Source organism: Triticum urartu, chromosome 1A (assembly GCF_056163025.1).
Source record: "Triticum urartu cultivar PI428250 chromosome 1A, HENAU_Tu73, whole genome shotgun sequence".
Classification (NCBI taxonomy): domain Eukaryota; kingdom Viridiplantae; phylum Streptophyta; class Magnoliopsida; order Poales; family Poaceae; genus Triticum; species Triticum urartu.
This window is the reverse complement of record NC_141873.1, coordinates 204,348,930-204,373,623: the sequence shown is the minus strand read 5'-3', so window position 1 is coordinate 204,373,623 and position 24,694 is coordinate 204,348,930. Positions and strand designations below refer to the sequence as shown.

Here is a 24,694-nt window from a genome sequence, read left to right as displayed (position 1 = left end):
AAAAAAATTCAGAGCGTGCTCCTTCCTTGTTTACGTGCATCCTCGTGATTTTGTTAGTGTTCTAGGCTCGCGTCTCTAGCACGGTCTAGCATAGGACCAGCACAGTACCGCCGTTGAGCGTTTATTCAACTTTGCATCTCTGAATTGATTATTGCTGACCCTTTTTGCTACCATATTATAAGCCTTCCTAGCTCCACATACATCTACGTCATGCGTTTGACTCTCCCTGGTAATCGCTCTATCCAAGCTTTGAGATTTTTGACTACGACGGTTGCCGATCACCGCCTGCTGCTGGGTAAGAACTGGTAAGAATTTGAGATTTGCTTGACGGATTTGTGACATCCACCACCACCTCTTGTTAGTAGTCTGTAGGATCATATTCTTGTGTGTTTATATTTCTGCTAACCATGGCAGGATCACAAGCCAACGAGACTGACTGGGAGAACATGACGCATAAGGAGTTGCGTGATAAATTTTAGCAAATGATGAGTGGACAGGTGCAAGATGTGCTAAATAGATTTGAAGAGGCCATGGAGAAGATAGATGGCATGGAGAAGATGTTCGAAACAAAGCTCGATAACAAGTTTAATGAATTGCTCGCGCGTCTTCCATCACCACCACCGGCTGCCCCTAACGCACCTCTACAACAACAACAATGTCGCTTTCCAAATCATGTGGGACGAGCACAGCGCATTCCCATTGACCCTGGGCAAAATTCTGGTGCCGCTGTTGATGCTTCTGCCGCTCCTGCTGCTACTGCAGAGGTGGAGGACCATTACGAGGATGAGGTTGACCAAAATCAGAACTACGTGCAACCACCAGCACCACCACCACCAGGTCGTCCTCATGCATATCATCGCAACGGTAGGGATGCACCACCACCTGAGGTACATGACCATCTTTCTAAACTAAAATTGAATATTTCACCATTTGATGGTAGATATGTTCCTGATATATATCTTACTTGGGAGTTAGAAACTGAACAACGATTTACATGTTTACAATATCCTGAAGAGAGACGTGTTCCTACTGCTGTTTGTGCTTTCACTAGCTTTGCATGTGTTTGGTGGTATGAACATTTTAGATTATATCCTATTCCAGCTACTTGGGCTACTTTGAAAACTGCTATGCGTACTCTGATGAGGACATCAATACCATTGTTACACCCACAGCCCCTGCTGCTATACATACTGGACCAATTACAAGAGCTCGCGCACGCCAATTGAATTATCAGGTACTTTCGTTTCTTCGTAACGATTCTAATGTTCATGAGAATATGATGCTGCCTAAATTGGATACATTTGTTTTGCTTACAAATGAAGGGCCTATCTTGGACAAGAAAGATGAACCTTGGAGCAAGTTCAAGCATGGAGATGATGGCATGCGCAAGGGGAACAAGAACGGAGTTACAAGTGATGATTCCAGGACTCTGAAGCCACCATAATGAGTGCATGAAGCATGGGACGAAATATACAAGATGCCACTTCATAAATTTCGTCCACATGCTATTTTAGGTGCTGCATCACCTTATTATTGGGCCAGGCCCATGTATTTTCGAAGTACTTAAGTATAGGCTTTTTTTTAGAGTCCGTATGTGTGGGGAAACAAGAGTTAGGGTTGGTTTCGAACCCCTCCACCAAGGGCCACGAAATTCCCCCTCTCTCCTCCATATATACAGCACTTAGGGCATCGTTTAGACTTTGGGTTTTGTTTAGACTAAAAGTTCGCCATAGCTGCAACTTCGCGTCCTTCGTTTGTGTCCAACGACCAGACCAAGACGTCACAGAACTCCACCTTCATTAATAAAGCTTTCCTCTTTTATCCACAATATCCAGATTGCAATCTCAGCTTCTTGCTTGTTCTTCGTTTGCTCGCAGGAAATAGACCCTCTGTAACGCACCGAATCTGATAAGATTCGATGTCTCTGTGCTCACTGTGCTAGTCCCTGGATCGATTCGCTAGCACACACAGTACATATGAATATCAAATAACAAGTGCATCATTTACTACAATGTATGATCCAGAATTCATAAAATATTACAAACTAAGTAGCACATAGCTAACTTTATTCAATAATAACAGCGGAAAGGTAGCATAATCAACGATGAGTCCATCAATGCCCACTGGAGAACATGTTGAGTGAATACTCGCGACCCTACTGTATCTCATTGATCATCTCGAAATCCTGCAACATGATAAGTTGCAGTCACAAAGGGTCAATACATTGAATGTATTGGCAAATCACACAATATGATATAGCAAACCTACATCCACAAAGCAATGTATGACAAACAAAACACACAATTTAGTTTGGAGAAGAATGTCTTCACCTACCTCCACTACCTGAACTCACAACCGTCTCTAATTTACTCGCCCAAGATAAGCCAAAGATTCTAAATAAACATGACAAGAACTTCAGAAGTATCTCTCAAGTGCGCTCTGTCAATGGCGCATTCTCTAGGAACAATAGAGCGCTCTGCCAAGGACGCATTCACCTGATTTAAGTTTCGAAAACTATACCTCGCCTCAAGTGTGCTCTGTCAATGGCGCATTCTCTAGGGACAATAGAGCGCTCTGCCAGTGACGCATTCACCTGGATAATAATCCCGAGCCTACGGCTATAAACACTCACCACTTTCATGGATCACTCGACACATGCCCACGTCTACCATAGCAAGTTGATCACACCATCACATAATACAATCAATTTCAGAATATGACAACAGAGAACATACATATCAAACCAAGCACATGTCATAGCATAAAAATCACACATGCATAGCAGAATATAGGATGAGCAAAATCAAAAGTGCAAACTTGCCTTGAATGTTGTTGAAGTACTCTAACGATTAATTCTGATCCGCTTCACACTCCGTAAAATCTATACGATTAACGAAGGCACCGATAAATAAACCCGTACTCACATAACACCACAATAAAGTAAACAGCAATGAATTCAAATAAAAACTAATTAACAGAACATATCAGTATGTATATATTATCTACGTGCTAGTAGGATCACAATGCAAAAAAAATCAACTGATTTGGATCGACGGTTTAAAAGATATGGCCTTCGGAAGTTTGAATTCAAATTTAAACAAATTCAAATTTGAATAGTTCAAAAGTGTTAAATTTTGGTTCTGCGGTATTCTCCTGGTCTCGACGAGTACACAGGAAAAAGAATTGGTGAATTTGGATATACGGATCTCAAGATATACCTAAATGAACATTTGATATGGAATCTGCCAAAATAAATTGTGCTAAAACAGATTTGTTGAAGAACTGCCGCGGCTGCTGTGGATTTGCCATGTGGCTGGTTTCTACTGGCTTTTACCTGTCCGCTGGGAGGCTTAAACGGCGAACGGCCACAACATAGAGAAAAATGGTTCGGCAGAAGAAAATAAAAACACCAGATCTAATCTTGGCCATTGGATGGGGATCGGACGGTGCAAGGCGACTCACCGGAGAATAGAGGGGTTGGGCGGCGCCGGGCTTGGGGAAGAAGGCGCGCGGCTCGGGACTCGTCGACGACGACGTCTGCAGTGGTCCTCCGGCGAAGCAGAGGTTACTAGAGGGTGCAGGGTGTGACGGAGATGATGATGGTGGCGAAAACGGCGAAGGGGGCTGCCTCTGTTGGCAGCAGTGCTAGAACTATGGCGCGGAGGCGATATGCTTCGGGTTGGGCTCGTGGGCGGCGTCCTGGTGCTCCCCTGTGCAAAACAAGAGATGAGGGGGATGGAGGAGACCAATGCAAAGAGAACAGAGGGGAGGGGAAGTTCAGAGACCCTCTGTCGACGACGGAAACGACGATGGCGGAGCTTCTGTGACGGCAGCTCCGGCGAGATCGGGATCCTCTGGTGCGGCCGAGCTAGGGCACGGGAGACCTCATATTTGCCAAAAATCGGAGGAGGGGGAGGTGGGGATTACTTATAAGGAGGTGGAGGTGAGAAACAGCGAAGGATCGAGGTGATTCGGCGCGGATTTGGATCGGGAAATGTTGTCCAGGAAGAACACAGGAAAGGAGAGGGATGACAGGTGGGTCAGGGTGGTCAGCGGAAGAGAGGGAAAAAAAGAACCGGCGGGGTGGGCTGGTCGCTGCTGTTGCTGGGCCGCTCTGCTGGCTGAGCGCGCGCGCGGGCGAAGCCCCGGTTGGGCCACTCTGCAGGCCGTCTGCGCAGTGTGACTGGTTTTTTTATAAACCTAGCTACAGAGATAAATAAAGCTCAAAACAAATACTAAACTGAAAATATAAAATAACAGAAACACACAGTAAACTATTATATCTATATTATAAAACAGTAAACATTTTTTTACAACACAAATGAACTAAAGACAAAACAATTATGCAATACAAGCATATAAAGAGCATTATAATAACAACTATAAAATAATTTTGAGTTTCTACAGAGCCAAAATAATTTATGTAGACTCCAGAGTATATTCTTAGCAATTCCAAATAAAATTAATAGGGGAGAAGTCATATTATCTCCACTCCGAATATATTGCCTTGAGTTGGAAAACACTTTAAATATTCAGAAAATTTAAATAAGCATAAAAATCATGATGAAAAGAATGATCCTATTAACATTCCAAATTTATAAATTTTGGGATGTTACAATTCTACCACCCTTAAAATGAATCTCGTCCTCGAGATTCGAAGAGGCTACAAAGAAAAAGGTTAGGTTCGTGGTTTACTTGAATATCCATTAATCACCCGAGAGTGTGGGATGCTACCACCCTTAGAACCAAAGTCATTGGGTCTTCAAGAATCTTATTCCGTCGATGACATTCTTCAGGTATAAGCATTGCACTCCTTTGAAATTCCGAGTCCCATATCAAAAGAGTCGTCTTCCATAAACTAAAACTTCATGGCTCACGGGTCTTGCGCCAATGCTAAACAAATATCGATGCTCTCATGGTGGTCATCAAGCATGGTTCCTGCAAGAAAGTGCCTAGGTTTATTCTCATCGTACAACCTACTATTGGCAACGGTTGCCGCTTACAAGGGTAAAATATCATACCATTCTATGGTTCAGGGTTGCCAACGTCGTCACTCTAGTATAGGTAAGTCACTCAGATTACCATACCATATAACAAAAGCGAATAATAAGAGTAATTCGGCATCGGGATCAATCCATTCCGCACCCTAATCATTACCTTGTATATGGTTTAGAAAATCTCGCATTCTAACACTCGGGCATCCTCGCAAGCATTGCAAAAAGTTCTCTTGTTCACGAACTGGGTTCGGATAATCCATTGGTTCTGCATGCCAAACAAAACATCTATCATTTAGGTCAACTCTCAGGTTTGCGTCAAATACTATAAAATATATGCCGATGAATTATAGCTTCCTCCGGGGTCCTTCCTTTAGCGAGATTGTGCTTGCTTCTTGGTGGATCCTGGCTCATGTGGTCAAACTTGAACTCATCACTAAGTTGCAGCAGAGATTAGGATATAGACACAATAAAGATCTAAGGGGAAAACACTACCCATATGCTCATGCTAGCAACTAAAACTCCAACAACAACAAAAACAAACACTAAATTCACACCATTCACACAAGTCACCAAAACTATCCTAGAGTAATCACATCAAAAGAGCACATATGATCAATCAAAGCACCCTATTGCATAATACAAACAATCCACAAAATATGACAACGCAGAAAGCAATGACCAACCAAACATATGACATATCACAAAACACAAGCAAAACCTACAGGTAAGGTCATATCCACAAGAGATATGATCTCATCATACTACCGCAATTCGTTTATCAGTAACAAATTAGTAATGGTGGCCTGTCTACTAAAACTCCTTAAATAACACTAATATAATCTCAGGGGTCATCTATATTTGAAACGAAAAGATATGAGTATAAGAGTATGAATTAACAGGTAGATAACAAATTGTGAAATAAGTTTTCACTCCTATGGCTTTTCTAATCCATTTCTAGGGTCACGACCAACAGTCAACACACTGCTCTGATACCAATCTGTAACGATCCGAATCTGATAAGATTCGATGTCTCTGTGCTCACTATGCTAGTCCCTGGATCGACTCGCTAGCACACACAGTACATATGAATATCAAATAACAAATGCATCATTTACTACAACGTATGATCCAAAATTCATAAAATATTACAAACTAAGTAGCACAAAGCTAACTTTATTCAATAATAATAGCGGAAAGGTAGCATAATCAACGATGAGTCCATTAATGCCCACTGGAGAACATGTTGAGTGAAGACTCGCGACCCTACTGTATCTCACTGATCATCTCAAAATCCTGCAACATGATAAGTTGCAGCCACAAAGGGTCAATACATTGAATGTATTGGCAAATCACACAATATGATATAGCAAACCTACATCCACAAAGCAATGTATGACAAACAAAACACACAATTTAGTTTGGAGAAGAATGTCTTCACCTACCTCCACTACCTGAACTCACAACCATCTCTAATTTACTCGCCCAAGATAAGCCAAAGATTCTAAATAAACATGACAAGAACTTCAGAAGTATCTCTCAAGTCCGATCTGTCAATGGCGCATTCTCTAGGAACAATAGAGCGCTCTGCCAAGGACGCATTCACCTGATTTAAGTTCCGAAAACTATACCTCGCCTCAAGTGCGCTCTGTCAATGGCGTATTCTCTAGGGACAATAGAGCGCTCTGCCAGTGACGCATTCACCTGGATAATAATCCCGAGCCTACGGCTATAAACACTCACCACTTTCATGGATCACTCGACACATGCCCACGTCTACCATAGCAAGTTGATCACACCATCACATAATACAATCAATTTCAGAATATGACAACAGAGAACATACATATCAAACCAAGCACATGTCATAGCATAAAAATCACACATGCATAGCAGAATATAGGATGAGCAAAATCAGAAGTGCAAACTTGCCTTGAATGTTGTTGAAGTACTCTAACGATTAATTCTGATCCGCTTCACACTCCGTAAAATCTATACGATTAACGAAGGCACTGATAAATAAACCCGTACTCACATAACACCACAATAAAGTAAACAGCAATGAATTCAAATAAAAACATAATTAACAGAACATATCAGTAGGTATATATTATCTACGTGCTAGTAGGATCACAATGCAAAAAAAAAATCAACCGATTTGGATCGGCGGTTTAAAAGATATGGCCTCCGGAAGTTTGAATTCAAATTTAAACAAATTCAAATTTGAATAGTTCAAAAATGTTAAATTTTGGTTCTGCGCTATTCTCCTGGTCTCTACGAGTACACAGGAAAAAGAATCGGTGAATTTGGATATACGGATCTCAAGATATACCTAAATGAACATTTGATATGGAATCTGCCAAAATAAATTGTGCTAAAACAGATTTGTGGAAGAACTGCCGCGGCTGCTGTGGATGTGCCACGTGGCGGGTTTCTACTGGCTTTTACCTGTCCGCTGGGAGGCTTAAACGACGAACGGACACAACATAGAGAAAAACGGTTCGGCAGAAGAAAGTAAAAACACCAGATCTAATCTTGGCCATTGGATGGGGATCGGACGGTGCAAGGCGACTCAACGGAAAACAGAGGGGCTGGGCGGCGCCGGGCTTGGGGAAGAAGGCGCGCGGCTCGGGACTCGTCGACGGCGACGTCTGCGGTGGTCCTCCGGCGAAGCAGAGGTGACGAGAGGGTGCGGGGTGTGACGGACATGATGATGGTGGCGAAAACGGCGAAGGGGGCTGCCTTTGTTGGCGGCAGTGCTAGAACTATGGCGCGGCGGCGATATGCTTCGGGTTGGGCTCGTGGGCGGCGTCCTGGTGCTCCCCTGTGCAAAACAAGAGATGAGGGGGATGGAGGAGACCAAGGCAAAGAGAACAGAGGGGAGGGTAAGTTCAAAGACCCTCTGTCGACGACGGAAACGACGATGGCGGAGCTTCTGTGATGGCGGCTCCGGCGAGATCGGGATCCTCTGGTGCGGCCGAGCTAGGGCACGGGAGACCTCATATTTGCCAAAAATCGGACGAGGGGGAGGTGGGGATTACTTATAAGGAGACGGAGGTGAGAAACGGCGAAGGATCGAGGTGATTCGGCGCGGATTTGGATCGGGACATGCTGTCCAGGAAGAACACGGGAAAGGAGAGGGATGACAGGTGGGTCAGGGTGGTCAGCGGAAGAGAGGAAAAAACAAAAAGAACCGGCGGGGTGGGCTGGTCGCTGCTGTTGCTGGGCCGCTCTGCTGGCTGAGCGCGCGCGCGGGCGAAGCCCCGGTTGGGCCACTGTGCAGGCCGTCTGCGCAGTGCGACTGGTTTTTTTTTTTATAAACCTAGCTACAGAGATAAATAAAGCTCAAAACAAATACTAAACTGAAAACATAAAATAACAGAAACACACAGTAAACTATTATATCTATATTAGAAAACAGTAAACATTTTTTTACAACACAAATGAACTAAAGACAAAACAATTATGCAATACAAGCATATAAAGAGCATTATAGTAACAACTATAAAATAATTTTGAGTTTCTACACAGCCAAAATAATTTATGTAGACTCCAGAGTATATTCTTAGCAATTCCAAATAAAATTAATAGGGGAGAAGTCATATTATCTCCACTCCAAATATATTGCCTTGAGTTGGAAAACACTTTAAATATTCAGAAAATTTAAATAAGCATAGAAATCATGATGAAAATAATTATCCTATTAACATTCCAAATTTATAAATTTTGGGATGTTACACCCTCGTGGTCAGGTTGATCATGCTATGGCATGGTCAATAACCCTCGGAAGTTGGTTTAGCGATTGCTAAGGCGCGACGTCTTCGCATGTTCGTAGTCGGTTCGTCAAAGTCGACTTCCACAGAAAACGATATCTATCTCATCGAAACATCGGGACACCTTTGCCTCTATCATACTCGTTGGGTTCCACCATATTATCAACGTCAATTACTTCAAAAATTGCAGCGCTTAAAACAAGGAAAAAATTCTGTAGAAGAATATTATCAGGAATTGCAAACTGGCATGATTAGATGTGGTATTGTTGAGGAGAATGAAGCCATGCTTGCATGTTTTATGTGTGGATTAAATAGAGAGATTCAGACCATTCTAGAGTATAAGGAATATACTAATATCACCCGTTTATCCCATCTTGCTTGTAAAGCTGAACGTGAAGTGCAGGATCGACAGGCATTGGCGCGAACTAACTTTTTTGCAGGTCGATCTTCATCATGGACACCACGTGCATCCTCTACTTCCACTCCACCAGCACCTCCATCAGGTGCCACCTCCAGCCGTGATCCAAGAAAGCAGACACAACCACCACTATCTGCCAAGAGCACACCTACCGGGCCTGCGCAGAGCTCTTCTTCTTCCATGGCATCAACAGGGCACACAACTGATATTATTTGTCGTCGTTGTAAGGGAAGAGGACATTTTGCGAGAGAATGCCAATCTCAGCGCGTGATGATTGCTACTGAGCATGGTGGGTATGAGTCCGCTAGTGACTATGATGAGGAGACTTTGGCTCTTATTACACATGAAGAACACGGTGGAGAGGATTCTGATCATGAGACGCAATACATGGCTACTGAAGATGCTGACAGGTATGAATGTTTAGTTGCTCAACGTGTTTTGAGTGTGCAGGTTACACAACCTGAGCAAAATCAGAGGCATAATTTGTTGCATACAAAGGGAGTTGTGAAGAAACGTTCTGTTCGCGTCATCATAGATGGAGGGAGCTGCAATAACTTGGCTAGCATGGAGATGGTGGAGAAGCTATCTCTCACCACAATACCACATCCACATCCTTAGTACATCCAACGATTCAACAACAGCGGCAAGGTTAAGGTAACACGTACTGTTCGTGTGCATTTTAGTATCTCTACATATGCTGATTATGTTGATTGTGATGTGGTACCTATGCAAGCATGTTCCTTATTACTTGGTAGACCAAGGAGAAGGAAGAAGAGCCAGCTACTACAGGCCCAGGACATCCGGCCCCATGCCCCGGACATCCGGCTCCTCCCGAAGCCCCGGACATCCGGCTCCTTTGCCCAGAAATCTGGAGCACGCTAACCAGAGAGCAGAAGAATCGGGCAACTCCAGCCCAGACATTCGGCCAAAGGCCAGGACATCCGACTCTTCGTGAGCCGCCGGACATCCGGCACCTGCTTGTGCGCAGAGATCGGGCCAAGGGCCCATGTATCCCCCCTCTCACTTACCCCTTCGTGGGCTAGCACTATATATACTCCCCCACCTCCTCCTAGTTAGGGTTAGAGTTGTGATAGCTCATTTGAGAGATAGAGCTTCGCTCATCCATATCGGATCTACTCCACGAGAGAGACCACGGCCCCTCTACGGAGAAGATCCACCTTGGATTCAAGACCCCTCACGGGAAGATCCCCTTTTGGATTCAAGACCTCCTCACGGAGAAGAACCGGTTACCTCTTGTATCGTCCTTAGTTGACTTTGGATCTTGTATCTCCCTTTGTGTTCATGGATCTAGCACATGTGTGATCATACTTGTTGGTTTGAGTGTTCTCTTGTGTTCCCCTCGTGATTTTCCCCTTGTTTCCCTCCTCGTGCTCTTCACGTTCTTCGCGGGATCCGCTCTTTTCGTGAAAGAACGGGCCACTAGGGTTCTACCCTACATCATCTTGGTATCATGAGCCACGTTGATCACGATTTCGGAGCCTCCCCGTTGTGTTGCTAGCCTAATTTTGTTGATTTCGTCCTAAATTCGAAAATCCCAACCAAAAATAGCCCCAAATTTTTTTTTTTGTGATTTGTTGGTTTGATGAGGTTTTGTTGATTTTGATCCATGGATTTGCTTGGTTTCGAGTGGATCTAGCATATCCCCAAGTGTCCTCACTTTCCATCCACGAAATCCCATCAATTTTGCCCCCAAATTCATCTATTTCCGCCCCCAAATCGAGTTTTGATATCCCAATCGAGATCTGGAATCGTCGGGCCGGACATCCGGGCCATCGGGCCGGACATTCGGGCCCCAAGCCGGACATCCGGCTCCTGGAGCATAAAACCCGCACGGTTCTGGACATCAGCCCCCGGATATCCGGCCCCCACCCCCGGATGTGCGGCCCCTGTACATTTCAGCTTTGCCGTTTCACCGTTTTGTCCATAACTAATTTATCCGGAGTCCGATTTTCGCGTTCTTTAGATCGTTGAAAAGCTCTTGACTCCATCAAATTTTTGGAACTTTGGCATCTTTGCCTAGGGCTTCCACCACAACCTCCGCATAACCACCACCAACTTCCGCAACCTAACCAATTTTGTTCCTTATAGCATTAGTGGTTGCTTGAGGAGTGATTCGAGTCTCCTAAGGTGTTTAGGCTACTTAGGGACAATTTCTTCTTCATCAACCACCACCACCACCATAACTCCCGCATAGGCTTACACACAATACACTTCCGCCATGGCAACTTAACCTAATTTTGTTTGTGTTATGAGTTGTATCTCCTAAGGTGTTTCGGCTAGTTAGGGACCGTGCTTCCAACTCTGACACCGTGTATAGTACACCACCTTACCCTCCACTTCCGCATTGCCTACCCCGCAAAACCCATCATTGCATTTCCGCAATCCCATTGAGCTTCCGCAACACCACCACCGCATTCCGCTACCACCATTTGACATTCGACATTTGAGATTTTGAGTGTATATTCCCTTGCCATTGCATTGATAACCCATAGTCCATTTTGCGTTACTTGCCTATCGAGACTAGGCATTTGAGTATTGCCGGCAACGTTACATGTGCACATTAGTGATCATCAAGCTACACCTCCCATTGCATACATACCATATCATATTGGTATCATATCAGCCCTTGTGTCACAAGATTGTTCCCGTATATACCCAATTGCTATCTTGGTTTGTACATTTCGCAAAGTGGCCATATAAAGAATAAGCTTTTAAGCGAAAGAGAAAGAGCAACGAAGCTTGTAAGCAAGTACCATAGCATCATATCACAGTGTCATATCCGATCATCTTGGATCACCTTGAGAGGAACATCAGGAACCACACATATATAGCATACTTGGGATAGAAAACTCATACATTTTGCATCTTATAGGTTGTGCACAAATGTCGTATCTGCCTATTGAGAAATCGTGCTAGCGTCTCTCTTGAGTTGTGCAACACGAGCGTTTTCCGTGGATTCCACATTTTGTGCTCATCCTTGGTTGCACGACCCCATTTATCTATCCGTGTGTGCGTTTCCGTGTGCCACCCATATTGCTATTGGTCTACTTGTTACACTTGCAAATTTGTGAATCTCTTTCAACATTATTGACTCTTGCTAACATTTTGCATCAAATTTTTGTGCCACTATCCTCACCGAGCTCCACCATAAGCCGTATTTGTGTAGGTGTGAGAAACCGACAGGAATTGGTACCAATTGTGCTATTTCCTTGTCCACACTGGAGTGATCATTGATCCACTTTCAACTTCGGTCAAGGTAAATTTGGTATTCGCTCTTCTCTTTCTACCACTCACATTTTTCTCTTGGAGTGATGGATAGGCAAGGCATTTCATCTCCGGTCTTTCACAACAACGACGGCGTGAACAACTACATCACCAAAGCGTCAATCTTCGATCTACAATGACAAATGCAAGGCGCACAATCAAGATTGCGAGAGCGCATTGATAACCTCTCCATTGACATCTGCCACTCCAAAGCGAGGAAAAGGGACTACATCGACAACAAGCTTTCCGCACAAAAGGAGGAACAAGATGCAAGGATGGAGGAGATTCGAGCCTTGTTGATCAACCGTTCTTCCCCTTCATCATCCTCAAGGCGGCGGCATTCAAGTCACAAGTCTTCGGAGCGCAAAAATGATGCAAGCGCAAGTCGTCCACGTCCACATCTCCATGGCGACCACCATCACGTTCGTGATCCACATCGTCATGAAGGGCAAGTCACCTCCAAGCATCATGTGCATGACGACGACGAACGCCATCGAGCTCAAGTATGACAACAACACCATAAGCATGAAGATGCTCGAGATGCGCCTACCTACAAGTCCCAACAAGCCCCACTTCACGCCAAGTACAAACTTCATGACCACAAGAGAAGACCGCGAGACAAGCACCACCAAGACGGAGCTACGGCTACACCAACCACTTCGGCATCTTCGCCAAGTGCTATAAAGGCATCTTCGCCTTTGGACATACGGCATCTTCGCCTACTTCCCGTGAGTTCGCCTACATCGAAATCATCATGTACACGGCGACCACCTACGAGCGAGGGCGACACTTCCATCATCGGAAGCACCTCAAGGAAGATGGCTGAGCATGGGAAATTCCCTTCGGTCATGGAGACGAGCTACGAGGTGCCACATCATATGGGCCTCCTACAACAAGATGGCGACAAGAAGGTCGAGCAAGGGCCATCCCCCTCGACCATGATGACGCGCACGAACCTCCTCAACAACATGAAGACGGCGCCCATATTGGACTCATACTCCGAGTCAAGCTATGAGACCGCACATGAGACCTTATCTTTGGTCTTAGAGGAGAGTGATGATGTGCCATCTTCGGCCTTCATCCACGGCTGCGACAAAGACATGATTGAGCATGGAGACATTTGCACCAACATCTCTCCGACACCCACATATAAAGAGATGCCCCAATTGCCATGTGAAGAAAGCCACCAACACATGAGTGACATGAGTGACTCCACCATACGTGACATTGAGAGCATTTCCTATGAGAGGATGAGTGTGACCACCACTAGCCCCACACTTGAGAGCATGCCACACATCCTATGTGAGGTTGAGAGCCATTTGAGTGACTCCACCAACCATATGAGTGAGAGCATCATACCGGGAGTGAGTGAGCCACAACACTTAGTGAGTGAGGTAGTTGACACGGCATGTGAGGCCACTATGATTTCTAACAACCTAACCTCTACTCCGAGTGTGTTTTCTTTGGTGCTAGGTCTCCTACATGATGACACGCCTATCCTCGACGAGTCCATACCTCCAATGGAGATGACGATGGCCATGGTGGACGATGATGCACCCCCACATTGATAGAGGCAAAGTTGTCCCGATGTTTCGATGAGATGGTGGCTATCGTTTTTGTGGGAGTCGACCTTGACGATCCGACCAAGAACGTGCGAGACGTCGCGCCTTAGCAATCGCTAAACCAACTTCCGAGGGGTTATTGACCACACCGGAGCACGATCAACCTGACCACGAGGGTCTGTTTCCTGCAAGCAAACGAAGAACAAGCAAGAAACTGAGATTGCAATCTGGATATTGCGAATATAAGATGAAAGCTTTATTGATCAAGGTCGGGTTCTGTGACGTCTTAGTCTGGTCGTTGGACACAAACAAAGTACGAGAAGTTGCAGTTATGGCAAACTTTTAATCTAAACAAAACCCAAAGTCTAAACGATGCCCTATGGGCTGTATATATGGAGGAGAGAGGGGGAATTTCGTGGCCCTTGGTGGCGGGGTCCGAAACCAACCCTAACTCTTGTTTCCCCACACATACGGACTCTAAAAACAGCCTATACTTAAGTACTTCAAAAATACATGGGCCTGGCCCAATAATAAGGTGATGCAACACCTAGAATAGCCTCTGGACGAAATTTATGAAGTGGCATCTTGTATATTTCGTCCCATGCTTCATGCACTCATTATGGTGGCTTCAGAGTCCTGGAATCATCACTTGTAACTCCGTTCTTGTTCCCCTTGCGCATGCCATCATCTCCATGCTTGAACTTGCTCCAAGGTGCATCTTTCTTGTCCAAGCTAGGCCCTTCATTTGTAAGCAACAAAATGTATCCAATTTAGGCAACATCATATTCTCATGAACATTGGAATCGTTACCAAGAAACGAAAGTACCTGATAATTCAATTGGCGTGCGCGAGCTCTAGTAATTGGTCCAGTATGTATAGCAGTAGGGGCTGTGGGTGTAACAATGGTATTGATATCCTCATCATCCTCCCCTTCTTGAAATGAAGTCGTCCTCGACGAAAGTTCATCGTCCTCACCCAAATAAGGCTTCAAATCTGCAATGTTAAAAGTGGGACTAACCCCGAAATCTGCAGGCAGCTCAAGTTTATATGCATTATCATTTATTTTCTCGAACACCTTAAAAGGACCATCAGCACGTGGCATTAGCTTTGATTTGCGCAAATTAGGAAATCTATCCTTACGCAAATGTAACCAAACAAGATCTCCAGGTGCAAACACAACATGTTTTCTACCCTTATCTCCAGCAAGTTTATATTTAGCATTCATACGCTCAATGTTTTCCTTAGTTAACTCATGCATTTTTAAAATCAATTCAGCACATTCTTTAGCATCAAAATTAACCTTCTCCGAAGATGGAAGAGGCAACAAATCAATAGGTGCACGAGGTAGGAAACCATACACAATTTCAAAAGGGCACATCTTAGTAGTAGAATGCAATGAACGATTATAAGCAAATTCAATATGAGGCAAGCATTCTTCCCACATTTTCTTGTTATTCTTCAAAACAGCCCTAAGCATAGTAGACAATGTTCTATTGACTACTTCAGTTTGTCGATTAGTTTGGGGGTGACAAGTAGTACTAAAAAGCAGTTTAGTCCCCAACTTAGCCCATAAACATCTCCAAAAGTGGCTAAGAAATTTAGTATCACGATCTGAAACAGTAGTATTTGGCACACCATGCAAGCAAATAATTTCACGAAAGAACAAATCAGCAACATTAACAGCATCATCGCTTTTATGACATGGTATAAAGTGTGCCATTTTCGAGAACCTATCCACGACAACAAATATGCTATCCCTCCCCTTCTTTGTTCGAGGTAAACCTAAAACAAAGTCCATGGATATATCCTCCCAAGGAACACTAGGTATAGGCAAAGGCATATATAAACCATGAGGATTGAGTCGTGACTTAGCTTTTTGACATGTAGTGCAGCGAGCAACAAAACGCTCAACATCCCGTCTCATCTTTGGCCAAAAGAAATGTGTAGCAAGTATATCCTCCATCTTCTTGACGCCAAAGTGTCCCATTAATCCTCCTCCATGCGCCTCCTGCAACAACAAAATACGAACAGAGCTAGCTAGAATGCATAGCTTGTTAGCACGAAACACAAATCCATCATTAAGAACGAACTTGTTCCATGTTCTCCCTTCCTTACAATTCTGCAATACATCTTTAAATTCAGCATCATGCACATATTGATCTTTGATGGTCTCTAAACCAAATATTTTAAAGTCAAGTTGTGAAAGCATAGTATAACGACGAGACAATGCATCAGCAATAAAATTTTCTTTACCCTTCTTGTGTTTAATGACATAAGGAAAAGTCTCAATGAATTCAACCCATTTAGCATGTCTACGGTTCAGTTTTGCTTGACTTTTAATCGGTTTCAAAGATCAGAATGTATAACAAATTCCTTGGACCATAAATAATGTTGCCATGTTTCTAAGGTCCGAACAAGAGCATATAATTCTTTGTCATAAGTAGAATAGTTCAGACTAGGCCCACTCAATTTTTCAGAAAAGTATGCAACAGGTTTGCCATCTTGTAATAACACACCTCCTAATCCAATTCCACTATCATCACATTCAAGCTCAAAAGTCTTATTAAAATCAGGAAGTTGGAGTAAAGGAGCATGTGTCAACTTATCTTTCAATACCGTGAAGGCTTCTTCTTGTGCGGTACCCCAAACAAAAGGCACATCCTTCTTTGTAAGCTCGTTGAGAGGTGCAGCAATGGTGCTGAAATCTCTAACAAAACGCCTATAGAAACCAGCGAGGCCAAGGAAACTCCTCACTTGTGTGACCGTTTTGGGCTGTGGCCAACTCTCAATAGCTTCAGTCTTGTCTTTATCAACTTCAATTCCCTGTGGAGTAACAACATAGCCAAGAAAAGATACTCGGTCGGTGCAAAAGGTGCACTTTCCAAGGTTACCAAACAAACGTGCATCACGTAGAGCAATAAAAACAGCACGTAAATGTTCCAAATGTTCCTCCAAAGATTTGCTATAAATCAATATGTCATCAAAGTAAACTACTACAAATCGTCCGATGAAAGCACATAAAACTTCGTTCATTAATCTCATGAAAGTACTAGGTGCATTAGTTAATCCAAAAGGCATGACTAACCACTCATATAATCCAAACTTAGTTTTAAATGTTGTTTTCCATTCACCTCCCAATTTCATACGAATTTGATGGTATCCACTACGCAAATCAACTTTGGAGAATATTGTAGAGCCACTCAATTCATCAAGCATATCATCTAGCCTAGGAATAGGATGACGATAACAAATAGTAATATTAGTAATGCCTCTACAATCAACGCACATACATGACGTACCATCCTTTTTCGGCACTAAAATGATAGGAACAACACAAGGACTAAGGGATTCGCGTATATAACCTTTGTCGAGCAGTTCTTGTACTTGATGCATAATCTCCTTCGTCTCCTCTGGATTGGCACGGTATGGTGCACGGTTGGGTAATGATGCATCGGGAATTAAGTCAATTTGATGCTCAATCCCTCGAATAGGTGGTAATCTCGATGGCACGTCTTGTGGAAAGACGTCAGCGAACTCCTGCAAAATGTTAGTGACAGTAGGAGGCAAAGAGGAAGGCACGTCCTCGAATGAAAATAATGCCTCTTTGCACACAAAAGCATAGCAAACAGATTTGCTAAAATCTAAATCATCAATATCAACTTTGGTGGCAATTAAACATGCACTTTTCAATTTAATTTCAGAAGCAACACTAGATGGTTTATTATTAGGCTACATTTGTTGCTCAAATTCTTTTGCCACAATCTGATTTTCACTTTTATTTTTCTCCTGTTTTGCTTTATTAGCTCTATTAATATCATCTTTCAAAATGGAATCAGGAGTCATTGGAAGCAAAGTAATATTTTAATCCTTATGAACAAGAGTACATTGATTGTTTCTCCATGGTGTACAGAATTTTTATCAAATTGCCATGGTCTACCAAATAATAAGGAACATGCTTGCATAGGTACCACATCACAATCAACATAATCAGCATATGTAGAGATACTAAAATGCACATGAACAGTACGTGTTACCATAACCTTGCCACTGTTGTTGAACCATTGGATGTAGTAAGGATGTGGATGTGGTCTTGTGGGGAGAGATAGCTTCTCCACCATCTCCATGCTAACCAAGTTATTGCAGCTCCCTCCATCTATGATGACGCGAACAGAACGTTCCTTCACAACTCCTTTGCATGGAACAAATTATGCCTCTGATTTTGCTCAGCTTGTGTTACATGCACACTCAAAACACGTTGAACAACTAAACATTCATACCTGTCAGCATCTTCAGGAGCCATGTATTGCGTCTCATGATCAGAATCATCTCCACCGTGTTCTTCACGTGTAATAAGAGCCAAAGTCTCCTCATCATAGTCACTAGCGGACTCATACCCACCATCCTCAGTAGCAATCATCACACGCTGAGATTGGCATTCTCTCGCAAAATGTCCTCTTCCCCTACAATGACGACAAATAATATCACTTGTGTGCCCTGTTGATGCCATGGAAGAAGAAGAGCTCTGCGCAGGCCCAACAGGTGTGCTCTTGGCAGATAGTGGTGGTTGTGCCTGCTTTCTTGTATCACGGCTGGAGGTGGCACCTGATGGAGGTGCTGGTGGAGTGGAAGTAGAGGATGCACGTGGTGTCCATGATGAAGACCGACCTGCAGAAAAGTTAGTACGCGCCAATGCCTGTCGATCCTACACTTCACGTTCAGCTTTACAAGCAAGATGGAATAAACGAGTGATATTAGTATACTCCTTATACTCTATAATGGTCTGAATCTCTCTATTTAATCCACCCATAAAACGTGCAAGCATAGCTTCATTCTCCTCAACAATACCACATCTAACCATGCCAGTTTGTAATTCCTGATAATATTCTTCTATAGAATTTTTTCCTTGTCGTAAACGCTGCAATTTTTGAAGTAATTCACGTTGATAATATGGTGGAACCCAACAAGTACGCATAGCAGTTTTCAAAGCAGCCCAAGTAGCTGGAATAGGATATAATCTACAATGTTCAGACCACCAAACACATGCAAAGCTAGTGAAAGCACAAACAGCAGCAGGAACATGTCTCTCCTTAGGATATTGTAAACATGTAAACCGTTGTTCAGTTTCTAACTCCCAAGTAAATGGTGGAATATTCAATTTTTGTTTAGGAAGATGGTCATGTACCTCAGGTGGTGGTGCAGCCCTACCGTTGCGATGATATGCATGAGGACGACCTGGTGGTGGTGGTGCTGGTGATTGCACGTAGTTCTGATTTTGTTCAACCTCATCCTCGTAATGGTCCCCTACCTCTGCAGTAGCAGCAGGAGCGGCAAAAGCATCAACTGCGGCACCAGAATTTTGCCCAGGGTCAATGGGAATGCGCTGTGCTTGTCCCACTTGATTTGGAAAGCGACGTTGTTGTTGTTGTAGAGGTGCGTTAGGGGCAGCCGGTGGTGGTGGTGGAAGACGCGTGAGCAATTCATTAAACCCGTTATCGAGCTTTGTTTCGAACGTCTTCTCCACGCCATCTATCTTCTCCATGGCCTCTTCAAATCTGTTTAGCACATCTTCCACCTGTCCACTCATCATTTGCTGAAATTTATCATGCAACTTCTTATTCGTTAGGTTCTCCTAGTCAGTCTCGTCGACTTGTGATCCTGCCATGGTTAGCAACAATAGAAACACACAAGAATATGATCCTACAGACTGCTAACAAGAGGTGGTGGTGGATGTCACAAATCCGTCAAGCAAATCTCAAATTCTTACCAGTTCTTACCCAGCAGCAGGCGGTGATCGGCAACCGTCGTAGTCAAAACTCTCAAAGCTTGGATAGAGCGATTACCAGGGCGAGTCAAGCGCACGAGTAGATGTATGTGGAGCTGGGAAGGCTTATAATATGGTAGCAAAAAGGGTCAGCAATAATCAATTCAGAGATGCAAAGTTGAATAAACGCTCAACGACGGTACTGTGCTGGTCCTAGGCTAGACCGTGCTAGAGACGCGAGCCTAGAACACTAACAGAATCACGGCGCTGCACGTAAACAAGGGAAAAGCACACTCTGGAACTTTTTGTTTTTGCTCTTTTTTTGCGCTCCTCTTTTTTTTTGTGAAAAATCACTATAATGGCGAGTGTCTCCAAACTCTTCCCTCATCAAACTGATAGGAATGGCACGAATTTTTTTGACTTTTTTTTCGGAAATCAGGGCAGCGACGACGAAAAAGTGCGACAAAAAATCACTATGATGGCACGTGGCTCAAAAGACTCAGAAAAGCCTAAAAATAGGATAGGGAAAAAATATTTTTGCGTGTGAAAATTTTGGCCTAAAAACTGCCCGGGGGTCTCCAGACTTTTTTCCGAGACCTTCTCAGGCAAGGAAACACGAATCGGAAAGTAGACGGATCTCGAAAACAAACCTAATATGAAAGGAACTCGAATTGGTAGTGGATATATGATGGTATATGGAGACGGATTGGTGGTGGTATATGGATACGGATAGATGGCGGATAATTGGTGGTGGTAGATGGCAGGAGCGATGATGATGGTGCGGCGGCGGCGTGACAACTTATGACCAGAACTCGAAACTCTAAAAGACTAGACTCTAAGACCAGCAACTAGACACGACGATGCAACCGCAAATTCAACAAAGCAAAATACTGAAAAGACTATGCAAAGGCTCAGATTGGTCGGATATGATGAACTAACCCTAATTTTTTTTGGCTTTTTTCATGGACTGTAGGTATGAAGAACATACTCGATCTAAACTATGAAAAACTGGAAAATCTCATCGAGCAACCTGAAAATCTAATACCACTTGATAGAGACAAAGGTGTCCCGATGTTTCGATGAGATGGTGGCTATCGTTTCTGTGGGAGTCGACCTTGCCGATCCGACTATAAACGTGCGAGACGTCGCGCCTTAGCAATCGCTAAGCCAACTTCCGAGGGGTTATTGACCACGCCGGAGCACGATCAACCTGACCACGAGGGTCTGTTTCCTGCAAGCAAATGAAGAACAAGAAAGAAACTGAGATTGCAATCTGGATATTGCGAATATAAGATGAAAGCTTTATTGATCAAGGTGGGGTTCTGTGACATCTTGGTTTGGTCGTTGGACACAAACGAAGTACGAGAAGTTGCAGCTATGGCGAACTTTTAATCTAAACAAAACCCAAAGTCTAAACGATGCCCTAAGGGCTGTATATATGGAGGAGAGAGGGGGAATTTCGTGGCCCTTGGTGGAGGGGTCCTAAACCAACCCTAACTCTTGTTTCCCCACACATACGGACTCTAAAAACAGCCTATACTTAAGTATTTCGAAATACATGGGCCTGGCCCAATAATAAGGTGACACAACACCTAGAATAACCTCTGGACGAAATTTATGATGTGGCATCTTGTATATTTCGTCCCATGCTTCATGCACTCATTATGGTGGCTTCAGAGTCCTGGAATCATCACTTGTAACTCCGTTCTTGTTCCCCTTGCGCATGCCATCATCTCCATGCTTGAACTTGCTCCAAGGTTCATCTTTCTTGTCCAAGCTAGGCCCTTAATTTGTAAGCCACACAAATGTATCCAATTTAGGCAGCATCATATTCTCATGAACATTAGAATCGTTACCAAGAAATGAAAGTACCTGATAATTCAATTGGCGTGCGCGAGCTCTAGTAATTGGTCCAGTATGTATAGCAGCAGGGGCTGTGGGTGTAACAATGGTATTGATGTCCTCATCACACATGGTTCCATCAAGATGAAGATGACCACGACTTGGTCTTCGACACCTCACCTACAACACATGAATGATGCTCCAAAGGTAACATAGGTGATGGTACTTCTCTTGTCCCACTAGTGGACTATTTTATGAATGATTGCTTGCATGGTGTTGACACACCTATACCCATGCTTCATGCTAGTGCGACTTCTTCATGTCATGACTTACATATTTATGATGAATATGATGATGAGCATGTCGAGTTGCCTAGTTGTGATGCTATGCTCCATAGGATATCATGTGAAAATTCTTTTGGTCACATCATGTTTGACCATGCATTAACCTTGTCATATGCAATGAGTGAGATATCCCATATTGCATCATTTCAATCTCAACATAGTGACTATACATGCCCCATTACCATAAATCCCATTTGCACTTATGGCATAGATGACGAGATGATGGTCATTGGCTTTTGTTTCTCTTGCGATGATATTGCTATGCTTCCTTTACATGATTTGCGCAATTCATCTACTATGCCATGCCATGATCACATTGTTCCAAATATGCATTGTTTTGGATGTTGTCAATATTCTCCATGTGATGTTTCCACTAATGATCATGAGGAGACCCCCATAGTTTCCTCATACATATTAGGAGATTTTGATGCATTCCATACTTTGCATGATTCTCATAATTGCTTGCACCATATGCATTCCACGCATAATAATGCTCTAGATATTTCCCATTATGCATTGCACAATTTGAGTCTCCATTATGCTATACATAACAACAAACCTATCATGATGGATGACATGTTTCTATATCATGCATCTCATTTATTTGAGCATTGGATATTTTGTGCTAGCCGACACAAGCACGTGAGCATCATGATGGATGATGTGTACATCTACCACGCACACACAATTTTTCCTTTGTCTTTGTTTTGTGTAGGTAATCATGCACAATCGTCAACCTCTCAATCCCAAGAGTTGATGAAACGAGCTCTTGAGAGCAAATATGACTTGGGATCCCGTGAACTATCCTTACCACCGTTCCTTTCGCGCAACGACTACGCGCATCTCTCTCACTTGGCTCTCACATGGCTATGGGCTATATACAGCTCTCTTGCTCATTTTACCTTGTTCACTTTGCATGTTATTCTTTCTTCTATGCCTTTGCCATGCAATTGTGACCCTTGCTTGCATCTACCCATGATTAACAATTATGCTACTCCTATGTGTATTTGCATGCTTGGTGGAGATCATTATTACTATTGCCATGTTTATCATGTGCCTCATGCTATTGATGCTATTTTTCTCATATCTTGCTTTCATGCTTGTGCTATGTCATGTGAATTATTCATGTCCACCATTTGCACACATGACATGTTTGAAATGATTCCCTCTAGTATGTTGCATCTTCACACTATTATCTCACACTACTTGATTGCTATGATTGCTTGCTTTGTTGCATCACCCATGTTCCTTTCTTACTCACTTTCTTGGCTTGATGACATATATGCTCGTGCCTCTCACTTGATACATCTTGTTCATTGTCGCTTGCCTCCAATTATGCTTATTGATCTTGGAGACTTGGACACCTTAATTGTGATGCATGCTTGTTTGATTGAGCCTATTGAATTTGGTTGTTCTCGCATTATATGCCTCCATACTATAAAATGCTCCCTTGTCGTTTCTTATGATGAGCATGATGCATACAGTTGTTGGGTATTTTACCGCACGAATGATAGGTTTTCCGCTAACCTCATTTGTTTTTTCAAGTGTTTGTCATGTTCTTTCATGTTGAAGGATTCACAAGGCGATACCGTCATGACACAATTTGGTCATGTGAAGGCATACACGATGTGAAACACCAACATTTGTGAGAATCTCCTAAAGGTGAACTCTTTCCTTTCCTCAAATATGCATATTGGATGGGTCACTCTTTCATTGTTGTTTCCTTCTTCATGTCTACATGTTACATCTATTGGATGGAGGACCAACATTGGAGATGGAACCCATGGACCTTCAAGTTGAGGAGTGCTCGGACTTATTGGATGCACATTCGAACCTCCACTCATGCCACGACATCGAGCATTGGTATACCAACACATCCATATTTGTTGATTGTGTCCACACATGGCATGCTCGATTGACATATCATACACATGACAAATTTGCATCTTATGCATGGATTGACTCACATCATGATTGCCTTGTTGCATCTTGTATTCCCATGTCATCCATGTTATATGAGCTTGTGCACTTTCTTAGCAAATTTGTTGTGATCTTCCTTGATGGCATATGATGTAGGGTAGAACCTAGTGGCCCGATCTTTCACGAAAGGAGCGGATCCCGCGAAGAACGTGAAGAACACAAGGAGGGAAACGAGGGAAAACACAAGGGGAAACTCAAGAGGAACACTCAAACTAACAAGAACAAGTCACACATGTGCAAGATCCTCGAGTACAGAGGGGAAGATACACGATCCAAAGTCAACAACGGATGATACACGGTAACCGGTCTTCTCCGTGAGGAGGTCTTGAATCCACGAGGGGGTCTTCCCTTAGAAAGGGGGCTTGAATCCAAAGGGATCTTCTCCGAAGAGGCCGCGGTCTCTCGCGAGGAGTAGATCTGATGTGGATGAGCGAAGCTCTATCTCTAAGTATGAGATAAACCAACGCTAACCCTAACTAGGAATGGGTGGGGGAGTATATATAGTCTAGGTCCACGAACGGGTAAGTGAGGGGCGAAAGGGTACATGGGCTTCGGCCTGAGTATCTGCGCGCACGCAGGGCCGGAAGTTTCGGGGACAGCCAGAAGGTCCGGGCGCCGGAGGTTCCGGGTGAAGGTCCGGTCAGGGTCCGGGCTATCCAGAGAGTTGGCACACTCTCGGACAGCTTTGGTGCAGCAGGGCCGGAAGCTCCGAGATGGCCGGAGGTTCCAGTGGCC

The 24,694-nt window shown here is 43.6% G+C and overlaps 1 long non-coding RNA gene across 1 annotated transcript; it reads right to left on the bottom strand.

Moving 5' to 3' along the window:
- Positions 1–1,959: 1,959 nt before the first annotated feature.
- On the bottom strand, positions 1,960–4,036 carry LOC125521746 (uncharacterized). Its single transcript, XR_015609241.1, has 4 exons — positions 3,786–4,036; positions 3,463–3,710; positions 2,822–2,881; positions 1,960–2,185 (listed from the first exon to the last, which is right to left on the bottom strand). It is a non-coding gene; the product is annotated as an uncharacterized LOC125521746 (long non-coding RNA).
- Positions 4,037–24,694: the final 20,658 nt, after the last annotated feature.